This window comes from Glycine soja, chromosome 2 (assembly GCF_004193775.1).
Source record: "Glycine soja cultivar W05 chromosome 2, ASM419377v2, whole genome shotgun sequence".
Taxonomy (NCBI): domain Eukaryota; kingdom Viridiplantae; phylum Streptophyta; class Magnoliopsida; order Fabales; family Fabaceae; genus Glycine; species Glycine soja.
In genome coordinates, this window is record NC_041003.1 from 22,835,092 (window position 1) to 22,857,109 (window position 22,018).

The following is a 22,018-nucleotide window of genomic DNA, read 5'->3' on the forward strand; positions in this document are numbered from 1 at the left end:
GCCTTTTACCAGTCCAAAGTTCATAAGGGGTTTTATCAACTGCTTTACTTGGCACCCTATTAAGGATGTAAACTGCGGTCTTTAAGGCTTCTCCCCAAAGTGACTCTGGCAAAGAGGAATGACTATCATACTTCTCACCATATCCTTAAGAGTTCGGTTTCTTCGTTCTGCTACACCATTCATGCTAGGTTTGCCCGACATAGTGTATTGCGGAACAATTCCACACTCTTTGAGGAAAAGCATAAAAGATCCTAGACGTTGTTCTCCTGATCCATCATATCTGCCATAGTACTCACCACCACGGTCAGATTTGACAACCTTAATTTTCTTTCCAAGTTGAAGTTCAACCTTAGCCTTGAAAGTCTTAAAAACGTCTAGGGATTGAGATTTCTCATGTGTCAAATATAGGTAACTGTATCTAGAGTAGTCATCTATGAACGTAATGAAATATTGTTGTTCATTCCAAGAAGTTGTAGGAAAAGGACCACAAATGTCTGTATGCACTAGTTCTAAGACGTCTTTAGCTCTTTTTGCACCTAATTTCCTTATGTTTATTCGTTTTCCCTTTATGCATTCAATACAGACCTCAAAGTCTGATAAATCCAAAGGGTCAAGAATTTCATCCAACACAAGTCTCTAAATTCTTTGTTTAGATATATGGCCTAAACGCTTATGCCATAAGGTGGCTGAATTCTCATTCAATTTTCGTTTTGTACCATGTGAACTTATTTGCAGTATTTCATTATAGGAACTAACAACATCAAGAATGTAAAGATTATCAATTAAAGAACCAGAACCAACCATATTTGAATTTTGGTAGAGACTAACTTTATTATTTCCAAATGAACAAGAAAATCCAAATTTGTCCAAACTAGAAATAGAAATCAAATTTCGTCTAAAAGACGGTACAACAAAAGTCTCAAATAAATCCAAATAAAATCCAATTTTTAACTGTAATCTAAAAGTTCCAATAGCTGCCACAACAACCTTCTTGCCATCACCCACAAAGATGAATATTTCATTATCACTTGGTGGTCGGCTCCATAGGCAACCTTGCATAGTCATACTTTTGTGAGTAGTAGCACCAGAATCTACCCACCAAGTATCTTTAGGTACAAAAGCCAAATTAACTTTTGAACAAACTAGAGTAAGAAATTTATCTTTCTTCACATGCCATGCGGCATACTTGGGATACTCTTTCTTCATGTGTCCCGACTTCTTGCAGAAGTAACAGGCAAATTCCTCATCCTTATTTTGTTTCTTTTGCTGAGAAGTCCCTTCCGCAACACCCTTAGTCTTCTTCATTTTCGTATTTTGAGAGGTCGAAGTCAAGTGAGCACTTTCAGTCCTATCTCTTTGGAGCCTCTCCTCCTCTTGCACACAGTGAGATATAGGCTCATTGAGGGACCATTTGTCCTTCTGAGTGTTATAGCTCACTTTGAATTGCCCAAAGTGTGCAGGAAGTGAGATCAAAACCAAGTGCACGAGCAGGTCTTCACCAAGCTCTAACTTAAGTGACTTGAGTTTTGATGCGAGATTGGACATCTCCATAATGTACTCCCTTATGTTTCCTTTGCCTTTATACTTCATGGAGATGAGTTTAGCCAAAAGGTTACTCATCTCCGCCTTTTCATTTTTGGCAAAGTATTGCTCAATTTCCTCAAGGAATTTCTTTGCACTTTGACCCTAAAAAATAAAGCCCCAAAACGCCTCTGGAATAGAGCGCTTCATGATCATAAGGCACATTTGGTTGGACCGATCCCACTTCTTAATTTTTACCTCATTAGAGGTTTCCGGAGTGGAAATGGGTCGTTCCGTCCTCAATGCCAAGTCCAAATTCATATAGCCAAGAACAATTTTTACGGCTTCCTTTCAGACCTTAAAATTTGTCCCATTTAGCATTGGGATAGAATTCACTTGGGCAGCATTTGCAACACTAGTAATATTAACTAAAGATAGAACAAAAAATAATAACATGTCCACAAATAATCAAGCAAGTCATATAAAGTATATATAACAAGACATGCAAATATTTCCCATAACAGATCCATCACAAGATACCTAGCACAACATCAATTCTAGTCTTTGGACAGAGAAATTAATTTGTAATTGGCACTCTTAACGCAATGATCAAATATTGACAATTAGTTCTGACAAATAATAGCCTTTCTTTGGACCAACTATTATTCTCATGAAAAAAAAACTTAATAATTGTCACATATTTATCATCGCATGTATGTTATTATTTGGCCAAATTGTATCTTCCTTTGGGCCGAGCACAATTCGCATAAATAATTCCATACTAACATCTATGCAATTTAATTAAATCAATTTACACAATAGAGGTTACTTTGGCAACATAATGGTTCAATCAATTTAATTAAAATTACAGGACACACAAATAAATGGAAAGGATCCGTAATGGTTAAATTTGCACCCAATTGTGATAGGAGTAAATGTTTGAAAAACTACATCATGGTAAACTAATTACACACCCAAAACAAACATATCACGACAAAAACCACATGAATAACATAAATTATCAGTTTATCACCGTCTCATAAAAAAAATAGTTGGCCAAAAAATAATAAATTATTCATATAAGACAAAAGAACATTGTCTTATTACTGATTCATATAAACAAAAAATATATATATTTATGAAATTGTGCCACATATTAAATGCCAACACCAGATATGTAGAACCTTTATCCCAAATAGAATAATATGCCAGCAAATGCAACTCAAAAAAAAATTGTACAAGCCCGTAAATCAAATGCAGAGGCCTTTTATTAATTCTAAAGAGGAGAAAAACTTTATGGCCATAACACATAAATTTAGGGGTTTTACAATTTTATTGATCAAAATAGTTTCTCCCCAAAATAAAAATTAGGGTTCATATAACTAAAAGGATCCAGATATAATAAATATCAAACAAAACTTTAAATCCCAATAATCTAACAGTAATGGTGGCTCTGATACCAATTGTTGGGAATTTTCTATAAACCTTACAAAATACCAAATGAGCACCATAACACATTACGTCATATTATCAAGAGGTTTTAAGGAATACCTGAATCCATAGAAAGCTTGATCAACATGCAGCGAAATCTGACAGTGGTCACGAACAATTGGTTTAATGACCTTCCTCAACCAAATCACCTTCTTCCTTATGGGACCTTCGTCTTCTCTTCATATGGGGGGAGGAGAAATTGTTTATTGATTTGGTGTCTTGGGGACCATAACCATGCCTTATGTTTTAAACCTATTAGGGTTCCCATTATCCCCTAATGGGTCAAACTGGTTTCCGCTCATTAGGCTCATATCAATTTTCTGGCAGTCTAATGGGTTCACTTAAATAGATCACTTTATATTGAACCCATTTAAATGTAAATAACTAATATAAATGTTATAATATAATATGCAGCCCATATTAATTAATTAGGATTTATAAAATTCCTAACATTAGATAACTCCACTTGAGCAATAGTATAAAGTGGGCATGATATATAGAATTGCAGCAAACATCAAGAAAAAGGATGAGTTAATTAAAGTGCCTCTTTTGCTTTGACTTCGGATAATTGTGTGCAATTGCAACTTCTAACAAATCCAAGCCTAGCTAATAAATTAACCTTTGTTTTACGATCATCTAGTCCCCAATGTATTGCATTTGAAGTTTGATACTATGAATAATCACCTGATTAAAACATTGGAGAAACATATTAAAGGGCAATTATGAGAAAAATCCAGACTAAAATGGAAGAGAATATATTGTTAGTAATTTTGGGTGATACATATATATATATATCACATAATTGAATGAGTTAGGCCCATTATATAATTAGCCAAAATATTAAAGTGGTAAAATAAATATAAAATTATGGCTAAGGGCATATATGTCACGAAAGGCTAAGTGTGTAGATACCAGTGATATTGTAATTTGATGAGGGGCCAAATTATAATTATCAAATTTGGGGTAAATGATGGCAGTTACCAATATGAGAGGTTATGGTACCATTTGTAGAGAGCAAGGCATCGGGTACAAACATTTTTCTCTTTATCCCCATCGAAAGAGAGAAAAAATTCAGAGAAGAAAAAGAAGGGCTCTCTACAATTGGAAGGTCACTAATCTTCTGATCAACCTTTTATCATCATTATTCCATTATGGCTAATGCTTCTACATCTAGTTTTCATCATGATTTTGAGTATGGGAACACAAATGGGTTTTATTCATGTTTGTACAGTAATTTCTCTCTACATGAATAAAAAGCATGTGGTTAGTATTGATGATTGTCTGTTAGAATGAAATTAGGTTGATTGATTGAATCCCAACATTTGGTATCAGAGCTACCCATGCTTGATTCATGTATGATGTTTGGACAACATATACACATATTAGGTACAATTTTTTGAGGAAACAAAATAATATTATCACATTACTGCGGAATGAACAATGATATAAAGGGTGATTGATAACATCAAATTAATACGACAATTGTTCAGTAGAGTATATTGCATGATTGACAATATGGATATGTTACATGAAAATGATTTTGTAATGTTATTTACATGCTCTAAGCATGACAAATTCACAAGTAGTAAATGATACTTGGTAACAATAAATCAATGTAACACATGTAGAGTAACACTACGGTGTAGGCATACAAATTTGATGTGTTAATGGGTTATGCATTTCATGAGTACCATGTACTTATTTCATGTGAGATAATAAGTATAAATTTAAATGCATCATTTATGTGTTTGTTCTTACTTTTAGAGGCCACTGCAGTATATTAAAATAATAATCATGGGCTTCTAAAATTTAAAATAAATAAATAAAGTTAAAATAATTTCTTCAAGAAACATTTTAATTTTGGATTTGGTGCATCAATGTTCAAAATTCATTTATGGTGTATCATTTTAATTATTTAGCATTTAAATGAGCTAATTGAATCAAGATATCACCAAAGTGACCTCTCTTGTGTAGATTGTTCATGATAAATGTTAAATGTTAACGTCACCTGTGATGTTAAACGTGTGATAATTATGAGGTTTTGCATGTGAATGATAAGTCACATCAAAAGATGGATTTGTTATTTGATATGCTTTTATTATCAATGTTTGAACATTACAATAAGGATATCACTACCAATTAATACCACTATTAAAGACTTGATATTAACGATGCTCTAGATATCTTGAGATGAGACATATCATTCTTTAAATGCATTGATGACTGTTACTTGAGCTTATTGTTTTGATCTTTTCAGTTGTAGCTTCTATATCTGCTAATCTGAATTCGATTCCAATTCTTAATGGTACAAATTTTAAGGACTGGAAAGAGAACATGCAAATTGTTCTTGGATGCATGGATCTAGACCTTACATTAAGGATTGAGAAACCCCCTTCTCCTATGGATTCCAGTACCTCTAAACATAGGAAACTTCATGAGAAGTGGGATCACTCAAATTGCATGAGTCTTATGATCATTAAGAGTGGCATTCCTGAGGTCTTTAGGGGCACTATTTCAGATGATATAACTAGTGCCAAAGAATTCCTTGCTGAAATTGAAAAGCACTTTGAAAAAAGTGATAAGGCAGAAACAAATACTCTCCTTCAGAACTTGATTTCCATGAAGTATCAAGGTAAAGGAAATGTCAGGGAATACATTATGGGAATGTCAAATATTGCTTCAAAATTAAGGGCACTAAAGCTTGAGCTATCAGAAGACTTGCTTATTCATTTAGTGCTAATTTCTCTACCTACACAGTTTAGTCAGTTTAAGATCTCTTATAACTGTAAGAAGGTGAAATGATCTCTTAATGAGCTCATTTCATACTATGTGCAAGAAGAGGAAAGGTTGAAGCAAGAAAGGACTGAAAGGGTTCATGTTGTGAGTACCTCTAAAGACAAGGGCAAAAGAAAAAGAACCGAGGAGCCCAAGAATGAAGTTGTTAAGGGTCCAGCACAAAAGAAACAAAATTAAGGTGACAACTGTTTCTTTTGTAGTAAGCCTAGACATATAAAGAAGAGATGTACCAAATATCATGCTTGCTGTGCAAAGAAGGATATGTTTCTTACTTTGGTCTATTTTGAGGTCAATTTAGCTTAAGTACCTAGAAACACTTGGTGGTTAGATTCTGGTGCCACTACTAACATCAGTGTTTCAATAAAGGGTTGCCTAAGCTACTAGAAGCCAATTGATTCTAAAAGATGGATCTATGTTGGAGATGGTAAATCGGTAGAGGTGGAAGCTATAGGGCATTTTAGATTATTATTATGTACTGGTTTTTATTTGGATTTAAAAGACACTTTTGTTGTACCATCATTTAGACGTAATTTGGTTTCAGTTTCTTATTTGGACAAATTGGTTTATTTGTGTTCATTTGGAAACAATGTGTTTAGGTTGTCTTTCAATTCAGATATTTTTGGAACTGGTTCGCTCTTGGCTAATGATAATCTATATTTACTTGATACCGTATCTTCCTATGGTGAATCCTTTAATGCAGAATTGCGTGGTACTAAGCGTAGAATTGATAATACAAACTCAGGAGCATTATGGCACAAGCGCTTAGGTCATATTTCTAAGAACAGAATTGAATGACTTGTGTCAAACGGAATCTTGGATTCCATTGATTTCATAAACTTTGATGTTTGTGTTGAATGCATTAAAGGTAAATAGACCAAAAGCAAGAAATTAGGTGCATATAGAGCTACAGACGTCTTGCGATACATACAGACATTTGTGGGCCATTTCATACACCTTCATGGAATGATCAACAATATTTTATATCATTCATAGATGATTACTCCAGATATGCATACTTGTTTCTTATACATAAAAAGTCACAATCACTGGATGTGTTCAAAACATTTAAAGTTGAAGTTGAAAATCAACTCAACAAAAGAATAAAGTGTGTTAGATCTGACTGTGGTGGTGAATACTATGGCAGATATGACGGTTCATGTGAACAACGTTCGGGACCTTTTGCCAGGTACCTAGAGGAATGTGGAATCGTCCCATAGTACACCATGTCGGGGTCACCTAACATGAATGGTGTGGCTGAAAGATGAAACAGAACTCTTAAGAATATGGTAAGAAGCATGATTTGTCATTCTAACTTACCAGAGTCACTCTGGGGAGAGGCACTAAAGACTGCAGCTTACATTCTAAATAGAGTTCCAACCAAGGCAGCTGCCAAAACACCTTATGAGCTTTGGGTTGGGCGAAAGCCTAGTCTAAAACATTTTCATGTATAGGAATGTCCAGCTGAGGCAAGGCCTTATAAGCCAAATGAAAGGAAATTGGACTCCCGAACAGTGAGTAACTACTTTATTGGTTATTCTGAAAGATCCAAGGGCTATAAATTTTATGATCCCAAATTAAAGACAATTTTTGAGACGGGAACCGCCACATTCTTTGAGGATATTGAGTTTGGGGGGAAGAATAAGGTTAGAGACTTTGTCTTAGAGGAAGAATCAGTAACAATTCCAGAATCGATTCATATAGTTCCTTTTGATAAAGCAAATTCGAAACCTCTACAAGATATTGTTGTTGAATCCTCCATTCAAGATAATTTGGTCATTCATGAAGAAGAAACTCAAGAACCTATGCTTCATGAGCCAGTACCTTTGCGGAGATCTACAAGAGAAAGGAGAAGCGTTATTCCAGATGATTATGTGGTATTTCTCCAGGAACATGAGGAAAATAATGGTATGATGGAAGATGACCCAGTCAATTTCCATCAAGCCATGCAAGATTCTAACTTAGAAAAGTGGATTGAAGCAATGAATGAGGAGTATAAGTCCATGCAAGACAACAAGGTTTGGGAACTTGTCCCATTACCAGAAGGTGTGAAACCCATTGGTTGCAAATGGATATTTAAGACCCAGTGGGATTCCAAAGGTAGTGTGGAGAGGTATAAGGCTCGTCTTGTGGCGAAGGGCTATACCCAAAAGGAAGGGATTGACTTTAAAGAGACTTTCTCTCCAATTTCATCGAAAGACTCTTTTAGGACAATCATGGCTCTTGTTACACATTATGATTTGGAGCTTCATCAAATGGATGTCAAGATGGCATTTCTCAATGGCAACATTGATGAGACAATTTATATGGTGCAACCAAAAAAATTTGTGTCAGGAGCAAACTGACAAAATCCAATTATGGGCTAAAACAGACATCTCGTCAATGGTACCACAAATTTCATCAAGTCATTCTCTCATTTGGTTTCGAGATGAATCTTGTTAATGATTGTGTGTATCACAAATTCAGTGGGAGCAAGTACATTTTCTTGGTCTTATATGTTGATGACATACTACTTGCCACTAATGATATAGGCATGTTGTACGAAACCAAGAGATTTCTATTAAGAAACTTCAAAATGAAAGATCTTGGTGATGACTCCTTTGTATTAGGAATTTAGATACACCGAGATCGATCTCGAGGTATTCTAGGATTATCACAAAGGACCTATATCAAATAGGTACTTAAAAGGTTTGGCATGCAGGAATGTAAATCTAGGGATACTCCGGTTGCTAAGGGAGACAAGTTTAGTCTCAAACAGTGCACAAAAGGAAATTTGGAAATTCAGGAAATGCAGAAGATTCCCTATGTATCAGCTGTAGGGAGTTTTATGTATGTCCAAGTATGTACGCGTCCGGGTATAGCATACATAGTTGGAGTATTAGGCAGATATTTAAGCAATCCAGGAATGGATCATTTGAAAACAACTAAAAGAGTTATGAGGTGTCATACCCTAATTTCGTCCGGGGACCATCTGTTTGGTGGGATGCGACCTTCGCTTGACCACTTCGAGGTACTTGACACCCATCATTAGGCAATCCGTGAAGTTCCGTGGCATGTCGGGAGTTGAAAGGAAGTGTTAATGCGCAATCCGTAAAGTTCTGTAACATTCTGGAAGCCAAAGAGGGGACGATTGCATAATCCGTAAGGTTTCATGACATTACGGAAAGAAAACAAGTATCGTTTACGTAATTCGTAAAGTTCCGTAACATTACGGAAAAAGAATCAGCAAAAAAGGGGCAGAGAGGGTGTATTTAGTAAACAGGGGTGTGCAAATAGAAATTAGACCCACTTGGGCCTTCCAGGATGTTTCATTTGCTTTTCGTACCCCCTTTTGACGTGCTTTAGTAATTTATTTAAGTCACTTTCTCGCCTAATCAAAAAATAAAATAAATTTCCACCGATCATTTGAGTTATAACATCTTTTAAATTCTGTTAGAATAAAATCTGGCCTATATTTCATGCCGTAACCACGTTTAAAACCAAAAAGAGGCAAAATAATAATATAATAATAAAAAAATATCTTTAAATAAAATAATAAAAAAAAATCAATCGGACGTTTTTCTTTGGGATTTTCTTTCTGAATTGAATTGACTAATGATCGAGGCCGTACCCGAATCAAATAAACATGAAAATGCAGTAACTAGGAAGTGATCCTAGGTCGTTTCCCAACAAGCAATGACAAACCAAATGTTCATAATATACTTGCGCAATAACAGTAACGATTAGGGGGGTTTGTTTGTTTGTTTTGTGATTAAAGAGAAGAATAAGTAAACTGGAATATGAAATTACTAATATTAAAAACGGGTTGTTTCCTCTGATTTAGAAGTCATTATCTTATCCTGGGTTATGGAGAATTCGTCCCTAACAGTCAACCACTTAATCCAACCCAATTTCAATTTACTAAGCGAAAATCAACTTGGGTTGTCAATACGTGATTATGCACCACATACACCAGTTAGCCCTTTGTCCATTAAGCATGAACGCAAGTTAGGCTCAGAGGCAATTAATCGAACACGAAGCGTGCACTGATTAATGTTCACGAATTTGGGATAACTGGTGAAGGGAAAACTGCCAGGAAACCACATTACAAACGAAACCTCAAAGAGAGTTGGGCTTCGTCCTCAAAAGGAAACAACACCAGAAAAACTAGCCTTCCATAGATTCAAACAGAAAAATGCAAATGAAACATGAAGCAGAAACGTAAATGAACAAAAATGTAAATGAAACAAAAACGTAAATGAAAGTAGAAGAAGAAGCAAGAACGAAATTGTAATTAGAAGCAGAAAACGGAAGATTGCATTAAGAACGAAAGCAGTAGCCTTAGAACAGAAAAACGTCAAAACCTAAAACAAAAGCTCTGAATAATAAAATAGCATAACAAAATGCCTTTGCACAAATCCCAAGGCTGCTATTTAAAAAGAGTCACTCAAAGTCAGTGGGCCCTATTACAATACTCTGGCTCAAAACGAAATAAACACTGAACAACATAAAATAAAATTGCGAAATTTCCTAATTAGAAATTAACTAAGGTAAGCGCTGCTTTATTTGCCCTCTTCAAGTCCATAACCAAAATCCAGATTAAGCCCAATGTTTCATTAATTCTTGAAATTAGATTAAAAACATCAAATTAGCTAAATGAGCCCAAATAATAAAACTGCCTGATTAATTGACAATTAAGACCAATCAGTAATTAAAATGGTGCAAAAAGGGTTTAGAAAATAGAAGAAAATGATGGCACATCAAAACCCCCCATACTGAGCCTTTTGCACTCCTGGGCAAAATGAAACAAAGAACAAAATCCAAGGATATCAAAGAGAGACAAACAAAAACATCAAGGAATGAAAGGAATGGGTAACATTTAACATAAGGAGATCCAAAAAGTCAAGACATTCATGAAAATCATCCAAGCAACCCAATCATGGCAAAATAGTTAATCAGCTCAAGAATGAAAAGTGATAAAGCCTCACAAGATATACACTCTATCTCTCAAGTGTCTAGGCTACTATTTAGCCTCAAAGCACCCATGAAAACAAACACCACATAAACTTGGCAAGATTCTAAAATTTACAATCAATCCATAAACACAAGCACATGAGGATCAAAAGGTCTTTTAAGGTTGTAATGGGGCCAAGGACAAGGTATGGAAAAATATGGAATAAGTGGCTAAATCCCAAAGGAATAGAGGAGCAATGGGAAATAAGTGCATATTAAGAAAAAATAAGAAAATAAAAAGAAGTAAAGATAAAATTTAAACATAAAGAGTAGAACCAAGAGTTTCATCATTCTTGTGCCATTTAAGATCTTATTCACTCAACTTTATTGCTTTTCTTTTTCTTTTTTCGATTTTTTTTTACTCTATAGCCTTTGAGAAACAACATTTCATTCAGCATGTCCAACATTTAACCAATATACAATGTACATCAAGTATGGCCCAAAATACATCATGAAGCATAGCCAACAAAACAAGTTATCCAATGAAACAAAAACCCCCCACACTTATTCCTAAAACAATTCCAAAGCTCCAAAATTCCTTAAGGATATGGTGATATCATGGTTTTTCATTTAAGGCTTGTAGTGAGCTTCAAAACAAGGAAAGGGAAACAAGGCTCAAAAGGGCTATCAAAGGAATTAATTCAAGGTAAGTCCATTTGGATAGAAGCTTATAAGAACAAAATTGCCTCAATCATTTCCAAATATGCATGTGAATTAGGAAGCATCAACAAGAATCAAGCCAAGACTATTGTGCAAGCAATCAATGGGGAAAAACACACCAAATGATTATGATGATGGATGGCTCAAATTCTCACAAAGGTAAACTCATCACTTTCAAATTGAGCTTGCAAAACTATCATGACATGTAGAGGAGAATCAAGGATTTCAAGTCACAAAATGTCAAGAACTTTTATTTTCAAAACAATTACCCATTTCATGAACATATCCTATAATTCAAAGAAAAACATGCAAAGTCGTACATGCACACAAAATTGACCCAAAATATTAAACTAAAAATCTGACGAAACTAACAACATTAACAAATTAACACAACTAACAAATTTACAAAACCAACAAAACTAGCAAAACCAAAAAACACCCCCCCCCCATACTTAAACAACAAATTGTCCTCAATGTAGCACAATTAAAAGATTAAAAACAATTAAATCATCAAATAGAATCGGACAAGTGTAATAAAAGCAAAGAAGGAGATAGGAAAAGAAAAACTCCCTAAGTCATGGTGGAGGAAGAGTAGGGTGGAGTAAGGAAGTCTCTTCCACCACTACGTCCACTAAAGAAGGGTTCGTGAGGAATGGCTTAAGTCAATGTCTGTTGACCTTGAAGCTCTTATTTGTGGAGTCGCTTTTGATCTCAACTGTACCATAAGGAAAAACATTAGTAACAACAAAAGGACCAATCCACTTAGACCTCAACTTACCACTCATAAGTCCAAGCCTAGAATTATACAATAACACTTTTTGCCCAACCATGAAGTCCTTCTTAACTATCATGCTATCATGGAACTTCTTGGTCTTTTCTTTGTAGAACTTGGCATTCTCGTAGGCTTCTAGGCGGATTTCATCTAACTCACTAAGTAGCAACTTCCTTTCCTCACCAGCTTGATCCATAGAGAAGTTGCAAGTCTTCACTGCCCAGTAAGCTTTGTGCTAAATTTCCACTGGAAGATGACATGCCTTTCCAAAGACAACCCGATAAGGAGACATTCCTATGGGTGCTTTGTAGGCAGTCCGATGTGCCCAGAGAGCATCATCAAGCCTGGTACTCCAATCTTTCCTGCTTGGCTGCACAATCTTCTCTAAAATTCTCTTGATTTCCCGGTTAGAAATTTCTGCCTGTCCATTGGTCTGGGGGTGGTATGGTGTGGATACCCTGTGTACCACCCCATACTTTTTAAGCAGGGCATGCATTGTCCTGTTGCAAAAATGGGTTCCTTGATCACTAACAATTGCTTTAGGTACTCCAAACCTGCAAAACAGATTAGACCTGACAAAGTCTACATCAACTTTAGCATCATTAGTTCTAGTGGGCTTGGCTTCCACCCATTTTGAAACATAGTCAACTGCAAGGAGAATGTAAACATAACCAAAAGAGACAGGAAAAGGGCCCATGAAATCTATACCCCAGACATCAAACACCTCATAGAATAGCATAGGTTGCTGAGGCATTTGTTGTCGCCATGTAAGTGTATTTCCTGCTCTCTGACACTGCTCACAAGTGCTGCAGATCTTCCACGCATCTTTAAAGATGGTGGGCCAATAAAAACCACAATCAAGCACTTTGCGAGCTGTCCTTTGAACACCTAGATGACCTCCCGGTGCGGAAGAATGACAAAACTGCAGGACTGAGTCAGTCTCATGATCTTGAATGCATCGTCTAATTACCTGATCACTGCACAATTTCCACAAGTAGGGGTCATCCCAAATAAAATGCTTAGCATCACTTTTAATTTTATCTTTTTGGGCCTAAGATGCTAAGGGAGGAAAAACAGAGGCAACTAAATAATTGACAATGTTAGCAAACCAGGGAGTAGAAAGAGAGTCAGAAATACTATACAGTATATACAAATGATCATCTGGGAAATCATCCCGAATGGGTGAATCCGCATCTGATACACGTTCGATCCGACTCAAATGATCAGCAACTAGATTTTGTGCTCCGCTCCTATCACGGATCTCCAAGTCAAACTCTTGGAGCCAGAGCATCCATCGGATCAACCTAGGCTTAGAATCAGCCTTCTTCAACAAGTACTTTAGAGCTGCATGGTCAGTGTAAACAGTAATGCGGGTACCAAGCAAATAAGATTGAAATTTTTCAAGAGCAAAAACTATGGCTAGAAGCTCTTTCTCAGTAGTAGTATAATTCGCTTGGGCAACATCTAAAGTCCTAGAAGCATAATATATCACCCTGGGCATTTATCAATTTTCAGATCAAGGACAGCCCCCAATGCATAATTTGATGCATCACACATAAGCTCAAAAGGGGCTGTCCAATCGGGTGCTTGGATCATGGGGGTGGTAGTCAGCGCTCTTTTGAGGCAATCAAAAGCCTCTTTGCATCTGTCATTAAAGTCAAACTCCACCTCCTTTTGCAACAAGTTGGACAGTGGAAGGGCTACTTTGCTAAAATCCCTTATAAAGCGCCTGTAGAATCATGCATGACCAAGAAAAGATCGCACCTCTCGCACATAAGAGGGGTAAGGCAATTGTGAAATAATAGAAATTTTTGTAGGATCTACTTCAATACCCTTATTGGAAATAATGTGGCTTAAAATTATGCCTTGCTCAACCATAAAATGACATTTTTCAAAATTTAGAACAAGGTTAGTTTCAATGCATCTATTCAAAACTTTTTCCAAACTATTCAAACAACCATCAAAAGAGGATCCATATACAGTGAAATCATCCATAAAAACCTATATGCAATTTTCTAAAAAATCACTGAAAATACTAATCATGCACCGCTGGAAGGTACCAGGGGCATTGCACAGGCCGAAAGGCATCCTCCTATAGGCAAAAGTGCCGAAGGGGCAGGTGAATGTGGTCTTTTCCTGATCCTCAGGAGCAATAGTAATTTGCATATAACCAGAAAAACCATCAAGGAAACAATAGTGGGATTTACCTGCCAGGCGTTCAAGCATCTGGTCAATGAATGGCAGGGGAAAATGGTCCTTTTTGGTAACCTGGTTCAGCCTCCTATAGTCAATGTAGACTCTCCAACTGTTCTGCACCCGAGTAGGAATCAACTCCTCCTCATTTTTGATCACTGTGTGGCCAGTCTTCTTCGGGACTACCTGGACGGGACTCACCCATTGGCTGTCGGAGATAGGATAAATGATTCCAGCTTGCAAAAGCTTGGTTATCTCCTTCTTCACTACATCAAGAATCACCGGGTTGAGTCTTCTCTGTGGCTGTCTTACTGGTTTAGCTCCATCCTCTAAATTTATTCGATGCATACATGTGGATGGGCTAATACCAGGAATGTCCGCCAGGGTCCAGCCTATAGCCTTCTTATGCTTCTTGAGAACTGACAACAACTTCTCCTCTTGCTCATCAGCAAGGGAGGCAGATATAATCACTGGAAAACTCTTGCTATCATCCAAGTAAGCGTATTTTAAATTTGATGGCAGAGGCTTCAATTCTGGTGTGGTCGGCTGGACAGTGGTAGAAGGAGATGGTTTCTCAGCCTTTACCTCATAAAGAAAGTCAGAGGTATGTGTACTTCCTGAAACATGGTTAGTCCTATCTGACTCTATAAAATCAATCTCGAGAGGTAAAACACCACCACCAGACATGCAATCAATATCACTCTCAGATTCACTCTCAGCATCAAATTCAGACATATGATCAAGTACAATTTCAGACTCAATGCATGAAGAGTGAGAGGCATGCAGATTAGAATAAAGATCAGTCATGTATTCATCAACAACATGGTCAATTATTTCAGCACAAAATACAGAAAGATCTTCAGATGGGTATTTCATAGCATCCAGAATATTAAAATGAACAGTTATATCACCAAACTCCATGGATAGTGTGCCTGCATAAACATCTATCTTAGTTCTAGCAGTTTTCATAAAGGGTCTGCCTAGAATGATGGTGTCGCAACCTACCCTTCGGCGGGAGGGCGACGCGTGACTCGCGGGATGCGTGTTCCACGAAAGGAATACGAGCGGAGTCGCCACCAACGTTTATTTGAGGAAAACGTCGGAAAAAACCGGAAAAGACGCGATCTACGAACTTTTTAGTGAAAGGTTCGGGAGTTGTATTTACGCACGGGGAAGGTATTAGCACCCCACACGCCCGTCTCAAGGGACGACAGCCTTTAATCGAATGTGCAAACATGACTTTGATTTTTATGTTCCCTTTTATGTTCTTATATCCTTTATACCCTTTTTTATATTTTTCTTTTTTGTGGTCGACAAGGGTGTTTCCCTTTGCTCCTACGTATTCCTCAATTTGGGATGAGAAAATCAGACCTACGTAGTTCTTTTTTATCAAGTGATTCTTTTTTACTTTAAGAGGTGATTATTTTAAGGCGTTGGACCTTAAAAATGATCCATTTTACTTAGTGAGAAAATGAAATGACAAACTTCAAAAGCCTATTTTTATGGACGAGCTTGACTAGGCGAATTGATTTTAGCCTTTAGTTTCACTTTAGTTATTAATCAATTCGATTAAGAATGAGAAATCCCAAAGAGAAAACGTCCGATTGATTTTCCGCTTTATTCTACTAAAAGATGTCTTTTTGATTATTATATTATTTTTTACCTCTTTTTGATTTCCAACGTGGTTACGGCACGATCGAACGGTCGGAATTTATTTTAACCGAAGTTAATGGATAATACAATTCAAACGTTCGGTGGAAATTTATTTTATTTTTAAGTTAAGCGAGAAATGACTTAAGTAAAATGGCTTAAGCACGTCAACAGGGGGTATAAAAAGTAAACAAAACGAGAATAAAAATGCACGAAACACAATGTGGACCACTACGGGCACATAGAATGAATCGAAAAGCTTGGTTCGAGGTACTTACCCGTTGAAGATCGAAGAACGATGAAGAACGAATGAAGAACGTCGAAGAACGGTTGAAATCTTTGCGAAATTCCTCACGGAAAACGTTACGGAAACGTTTCGGAAGCGCCTCGGCTTAGATTTCCTTCACAGAAACAATTTTTCCAAGCAAATACGAAAGAGAGAGAAGTGCCTAAGGGCTGAACCCCTTCTTCTTCCCTTCCTCCCCTATTTATAGCAAAATAGGGGAGGTGGTTGCCGCCCAGCTCGCCCAGGCGAGCTCAGCTCGCCCAGGCGAGCAGGGTTGCTTCCTCCAGAAGCAACCGCCTTCTGGAGGAATATTCTGGAGGGCCCAAGTGGGCCTGGGTGCTATTTGCACCCCCATTTTTACTAAGTACACCCCCTCTGCTGTTTTTTTTTGGTGACTCTTTTTTCGTAAAGTTACGGAAACTTACGAATTTCGTAACGATACTTGTTTTCTTTCCGTAATGTTACGGAACCTTGCGGATTACATAATCATCCCCTTTTTGACTTACGGAATGTTACGGAACCTCACTTAATTATGCAACGATGCTTCCATTTGATTTCCGGTGTGTCACGGAAACTTACGGATTGTGCATCAATATTTTTTATATTTTCCGGCATGTCCTGAAATTTCACAAATTGCCTAATGATGGGTGCCAAGCACCTCACGAGGACCAAAGAATGGTCACACGTCATCGAGCAAAGGTCCCCGGACGAAATTAGGGTATGACAGTTGCCCCTCTTTACTTGTCTTTTATTGGAGATAAAAGGAAAGTAAAGATAAGACACTAATTTCGTCCCTCTCGATTTGACGAGAGTCGCAGGTGACCATAAAATCTCCACATGCAAATGACTTGTTGTTCCCAAAATTTCACAAATTGCCTAATGATGGGTGCCAAGCACCTCACAAGGACCAAAGAATGGTCGCTTGTCATCAAGCAAAGGTCCCCGAAAATCGGTGCATGACACTAATTTCGTTCCTCTCGGTTGACGAGAGTCGCGGGTGACCATGACTTGTCGCTCCTAGAATTTCACAAATTGCCTAATGATGGATGCCAAGCACCTCACAAGGACCAAAGAATGGTCGCATGTCATCAAGCAAAGGTCCCTGAAAATCAGTGTATGACACTAATTTCGCTCCTCGAGAGTCGCGGGCGACCATGAAATTTCCACATGTAAATGACTTGTTGTTCCCGGAGGAACAAAAGGTGCAGAAGACTATGTCAGCCTCTGCATGCTATCAAGCGTTCTGTCTTACAGATAGCAAAAGAATGTTTATACGGATAACCACTCGGGTATTTCCGCGTATCATCGGGCCCGCCGCCTCTGGATGATACAAGGGTGCAGAATGACCAAACTTGGTCTCTGCGTATCATCGGGCCCGCCGCCTCTGGATGATACAAGGGTGCAGAATGACCAAACTTGGTCTCTGCTTGTCATCGGGCCCGCCGCCTCTGGATGACAAAAGGGTGCGAATAACCATAAGGTATCTCCGCGTATCATCGGGCCCGCCGCCTCTGGATGATACAAGGGTGCAGAATGACCAAACTTGGTCTCTGCTTGTCATCGGGCCCGCCGCCTCTGGATGACAAAAGGGTGCGAATAACCATAAGGTATCTCCGCGTATCATCGGGCCCGCCGCCTCTGGATGATACAAGGGTGCAGAATGACCAAACTTGGTCTCTGCTTGTCATCGGGCCCGCCGCCTCTGGATGACAAAAGGGTGCGAATCACCATAAGGTATCTCCGCGTATCATCGGGCCCGCCGCCTCTGGATGATACAAGGGTGCAGAATGACCAAACTTGGTCTCTGCTTGTCATCGGGCCCGCCGCCTCTGGATGACAAAAAGGGTGCGGATAACCGTAAGGTATCTCCGCGTATCATCGGGCCCGCCGCCTCTGGATGATACAAGGGTGCAGAATGACCAAACTTGGTCTCTGCTTGTCATCGGGCCCGCCGCCTCTGGATGACAAAAAGGGTGCGGATAACCGTAAGGTATCTCCGCGTATCATCGGGCCCGCCGCCTCTGGATGATACAAGGGTGCATGTCACATGACCTCAGGGTCAGTATGACAAAGATTATGGGGCGGCCGACAAAAGCAAGGCTCTTGCTCCTACGTATCCTCCAATGAGGAATTCAGACCTACGTAGTTCTTGATAACTTGTGAGACTTGAAAAGTCTCCATCGGAAAATGCTGACATCTCCGGAAAAGGCCAGATGACCACATTGGCCTCTGCTCATCAATCACACTTGGGGTCACTGAATGACGAGGTGCGGATAACCGTAAGGTGTCTCCGCGGGCTACCAGCTCTTGAGTTATGGCAACAAAAGGCGGTGTGGTCGACAAAAGCGAGGCTCTTGCTCCTACGTATCCTCCAATGAGGAACTCAGACCTACGTAGTTCTGGATAACTTGTGAGACTTGAAAAAGTCTCGGTGTTTTCCCACTAAAATGCAAACATGCTTTAGCAAGGAGACAAATATTCCAACTGATTTAGAGCAGCATATGCTTTTTTGAGTGAAAAACAATGCGCCTACCGGGGAAGGAGAGTCCGCTGATGAAATCTCCCATAACCATAAATGAGATTTTGGATGTTAGCATTTCGTTTCTAAATGACCATTTAGAGGAAACACTGGTGTCATACCCTAATTTCGTCCGGGGACCTTTGCTCGATGACGTGCGACCATTCTTTGGTCCTCGTGAGGTGCTTGGCACCCATCATTAGGCAATTTGTGAAATTCCAGGACATGCCGAAAAACCAAAAAAATATTGATGCACAATCCGTAAGTTTCCGTGACACACCGGAAATCAAATGGAAGCATCGTTGCATAATTAAGTGAGGTTCCGTAACATTCCGTAAGTCAAAAAGGGGATGATTATGTAATCCGCAAGGTTCCGTAACATTACGGAAAGAAAACAAGTATCGTTACGAAATTCGTAAGTTTCCGTAACTTTACGAAAAAAGAATCACCAAAAAACAGCAGAGGGGGTGTACTTAGTAAAAATGGGGGTGCAAATAGCACCCAGGCCCATTTGGGCCCTCCAGAAGATTCCTCCAGAAGGCGGTTGCTTCTGGAGGAAGCAACCCTGCTCGCCTGGGCGAGCTGAGCTCGCCTGGGCGAGCTGGGCGGCAACCACCTCCCCTATTTTGCTATAAATAGGGGAGGAAAGCAAGAAGGAAATGGTCCAGCCCCTTAGGCACTTCTCTCTCTTTCGAATTTGCTTGGAAAAATTGTTTCCGTGAAGAAAATCTAAGCCGAGGCGCTTCCGAAACGTTTCCGTAACGTTTTCCGTGAGGAATCTCGCTAAGGTTTCAACCGTTCTTCGACGTTCTTCATTCGTTCTTCATCGTTCTTCGATCTTCAACGGGTAAGTACCTCGAACCAAGCTTTTCGATTCATTCTATGCACCCGTAGTGGTCCACATTGTGTTTCGTGCATTTTTATTCTCATTTTGTTTACTTTTTATACCCCCCTGTTGACGTGCTTAAGCCATTTTACTTAAGTCATTTCTCGCTTAAACTAAAAATAAAATAAATTTCCACCGAACGTTTGAATTGTATTATCCATTAACTTCGGTTAAAATAAATTCCGACCGTTCGGTCGTGCCGTAACCACGTTGGAAATCAAAAAGAGGTAAAAAAATAATATAAATAATCAAAAAACATCTTTTAGTAAAATAAAGCGGAAAATCAATCGGACGTTTTCTCTTTGGGATTTCTCATTCTTAACCGAATTGATTAATAACTAAAGTGAAACTAAGGCTAAAATCAATTCGCCTAGTCAAGCTCGTCCACAAAAATAGGCTTTCGAAAGTTCGTCATTTCAATTCCTCACTAAGTAAAATGGATCATTTTTAAGGTCCAACGCCTTAAAATGATCACCACTTAAGTAAAAAAAAAAAGAATCACTTGATAAGAAAGAACTACGTAGGTCTGATTTCCTCATCACAAATTGAGGAATACGTAGGAGCAAAGGGAAACACCCTTGTCGACCACGAAAAAGAAAAAAATATAAAAAGGGTATAAAGGATATAAGAACATAAAAGGGAACATAAAAATCAAAGTCATGTTTGCACATTCGATTAAAGGCTGCCGTCCCTTGGGACGGACGTGTGGGGTGCTAATACCTTCCCCGTGCGTAAATACAACTCCCGAACCTTTCACTAAAAAGTTCGTAGATCGCGTCTTTTCCGGTTTTTCCGACGTTTTCCTCAAATAAACGTTGGTGGCGACTCCGCGCGTATTCCTTTCGTGGAACACGCATCCCGCGAGTCACGCGTCGCTCTCCCGCCGAAGGGTAGGTTGCGACAGTTGGCGACTCCACTGGGGACTTTTTTTAGAGAGTTAGGCCATTTAATCTTGTGCAATGTTTTATCATGACTTTCTCCTTTGTTGGTTTCCCTTTATTTGTCTTATGTTCTCGTGTATATAAACTATTTGTTGCTTTTAGTGTGTTTTAGAATGTATGCATGAGGTAAATATTTATTCATTTGATGCACACAAACACCAACACTATTTGCACACACTGTGAGTGAAAAAGGGCCCTATACCCGGGTTCATGGGAGCATAAGGAGTGGAGGTGAATCTGTGATCATGCTAGGTCTCCGACTTGCTTGATTACAGTGAACCCTCATCTAGAGCTTTTCTCTTTGAAAACCTATTGTTGCTAGTAGTCCCTACTGCTACAATATGTTCTTCAAAGGGGATGATACCTCTAGAAACCATCAAGAGAGATATAACTACCTTGGGGATTATTGCTAAAAGCCTAGTTAGTTCTCTCCCTTATAGGTCCCTTAAATAGGGGCACGAAGCAAACACGCTGCGTGCCATTTTTCACACTGCCATGCATGAGTATCATATACCCTTTTGCTTATGTTCAGTAAATATTGTCATACTGTGTACGTTCCCGCATTGTGTCTTTTGCATAGGCATTGCATATGGGTTCTGTCTTGATCCAACGGAGGGTCCGTGTCGCCTTCTTAAAAACGTGCGTTGGGGCATTTTGCTACCCCTAGACGTCGTATCTAAGAAGGGGACAAATTCCCCGGACCCCCGCATTCCTAGATTGCATCTGTGTCATATGCATTCCATCATGCATTCATCCATTCCACCCATGAGATATCGGAGTTTTGATTTGCACCAGCTTTTATCTCACTTTAGTAAGCATGGGAACAAATCAAACCGGCAAGAGGTTCTACCAAGTCAAGGTCAAAAGCCCAGATACCACCAGCATCAAGGAATTAGGGCGGTTGATGGAACCCCTCCAAATGCAAGCCTTCCGCAAGACTTACGGAAAGATCTTAGAGTTGACCATAGCAGAGGTGTCCATAGAAGCCATTGCATCACTTACCCAATACTACGACCAGCCTTTGAGATGCTTCACATTCGGAGACTTCCAATTAGTACCAACCATTGAAGAATTTGAAGAAATTCTAGGATGTCCTCTCGGGGGAAGAAAACCATATCTTTCCTCCGGATGTCTCCCCTCCTTGAGCAGAATTGCAACTGTGGTCAAGGATTCCGCAAGAGGTTTGGACCGCATAAAACAGACTCGGAACGGCGTAGTGGGCCTACCACAGAAGTACCTAGAAGACAAAGCGAGGGGTATGGCCAATCAAGGAGAATGGGTCCCGTTTATGGATGTGTTAGCTTTGCTAATTTTT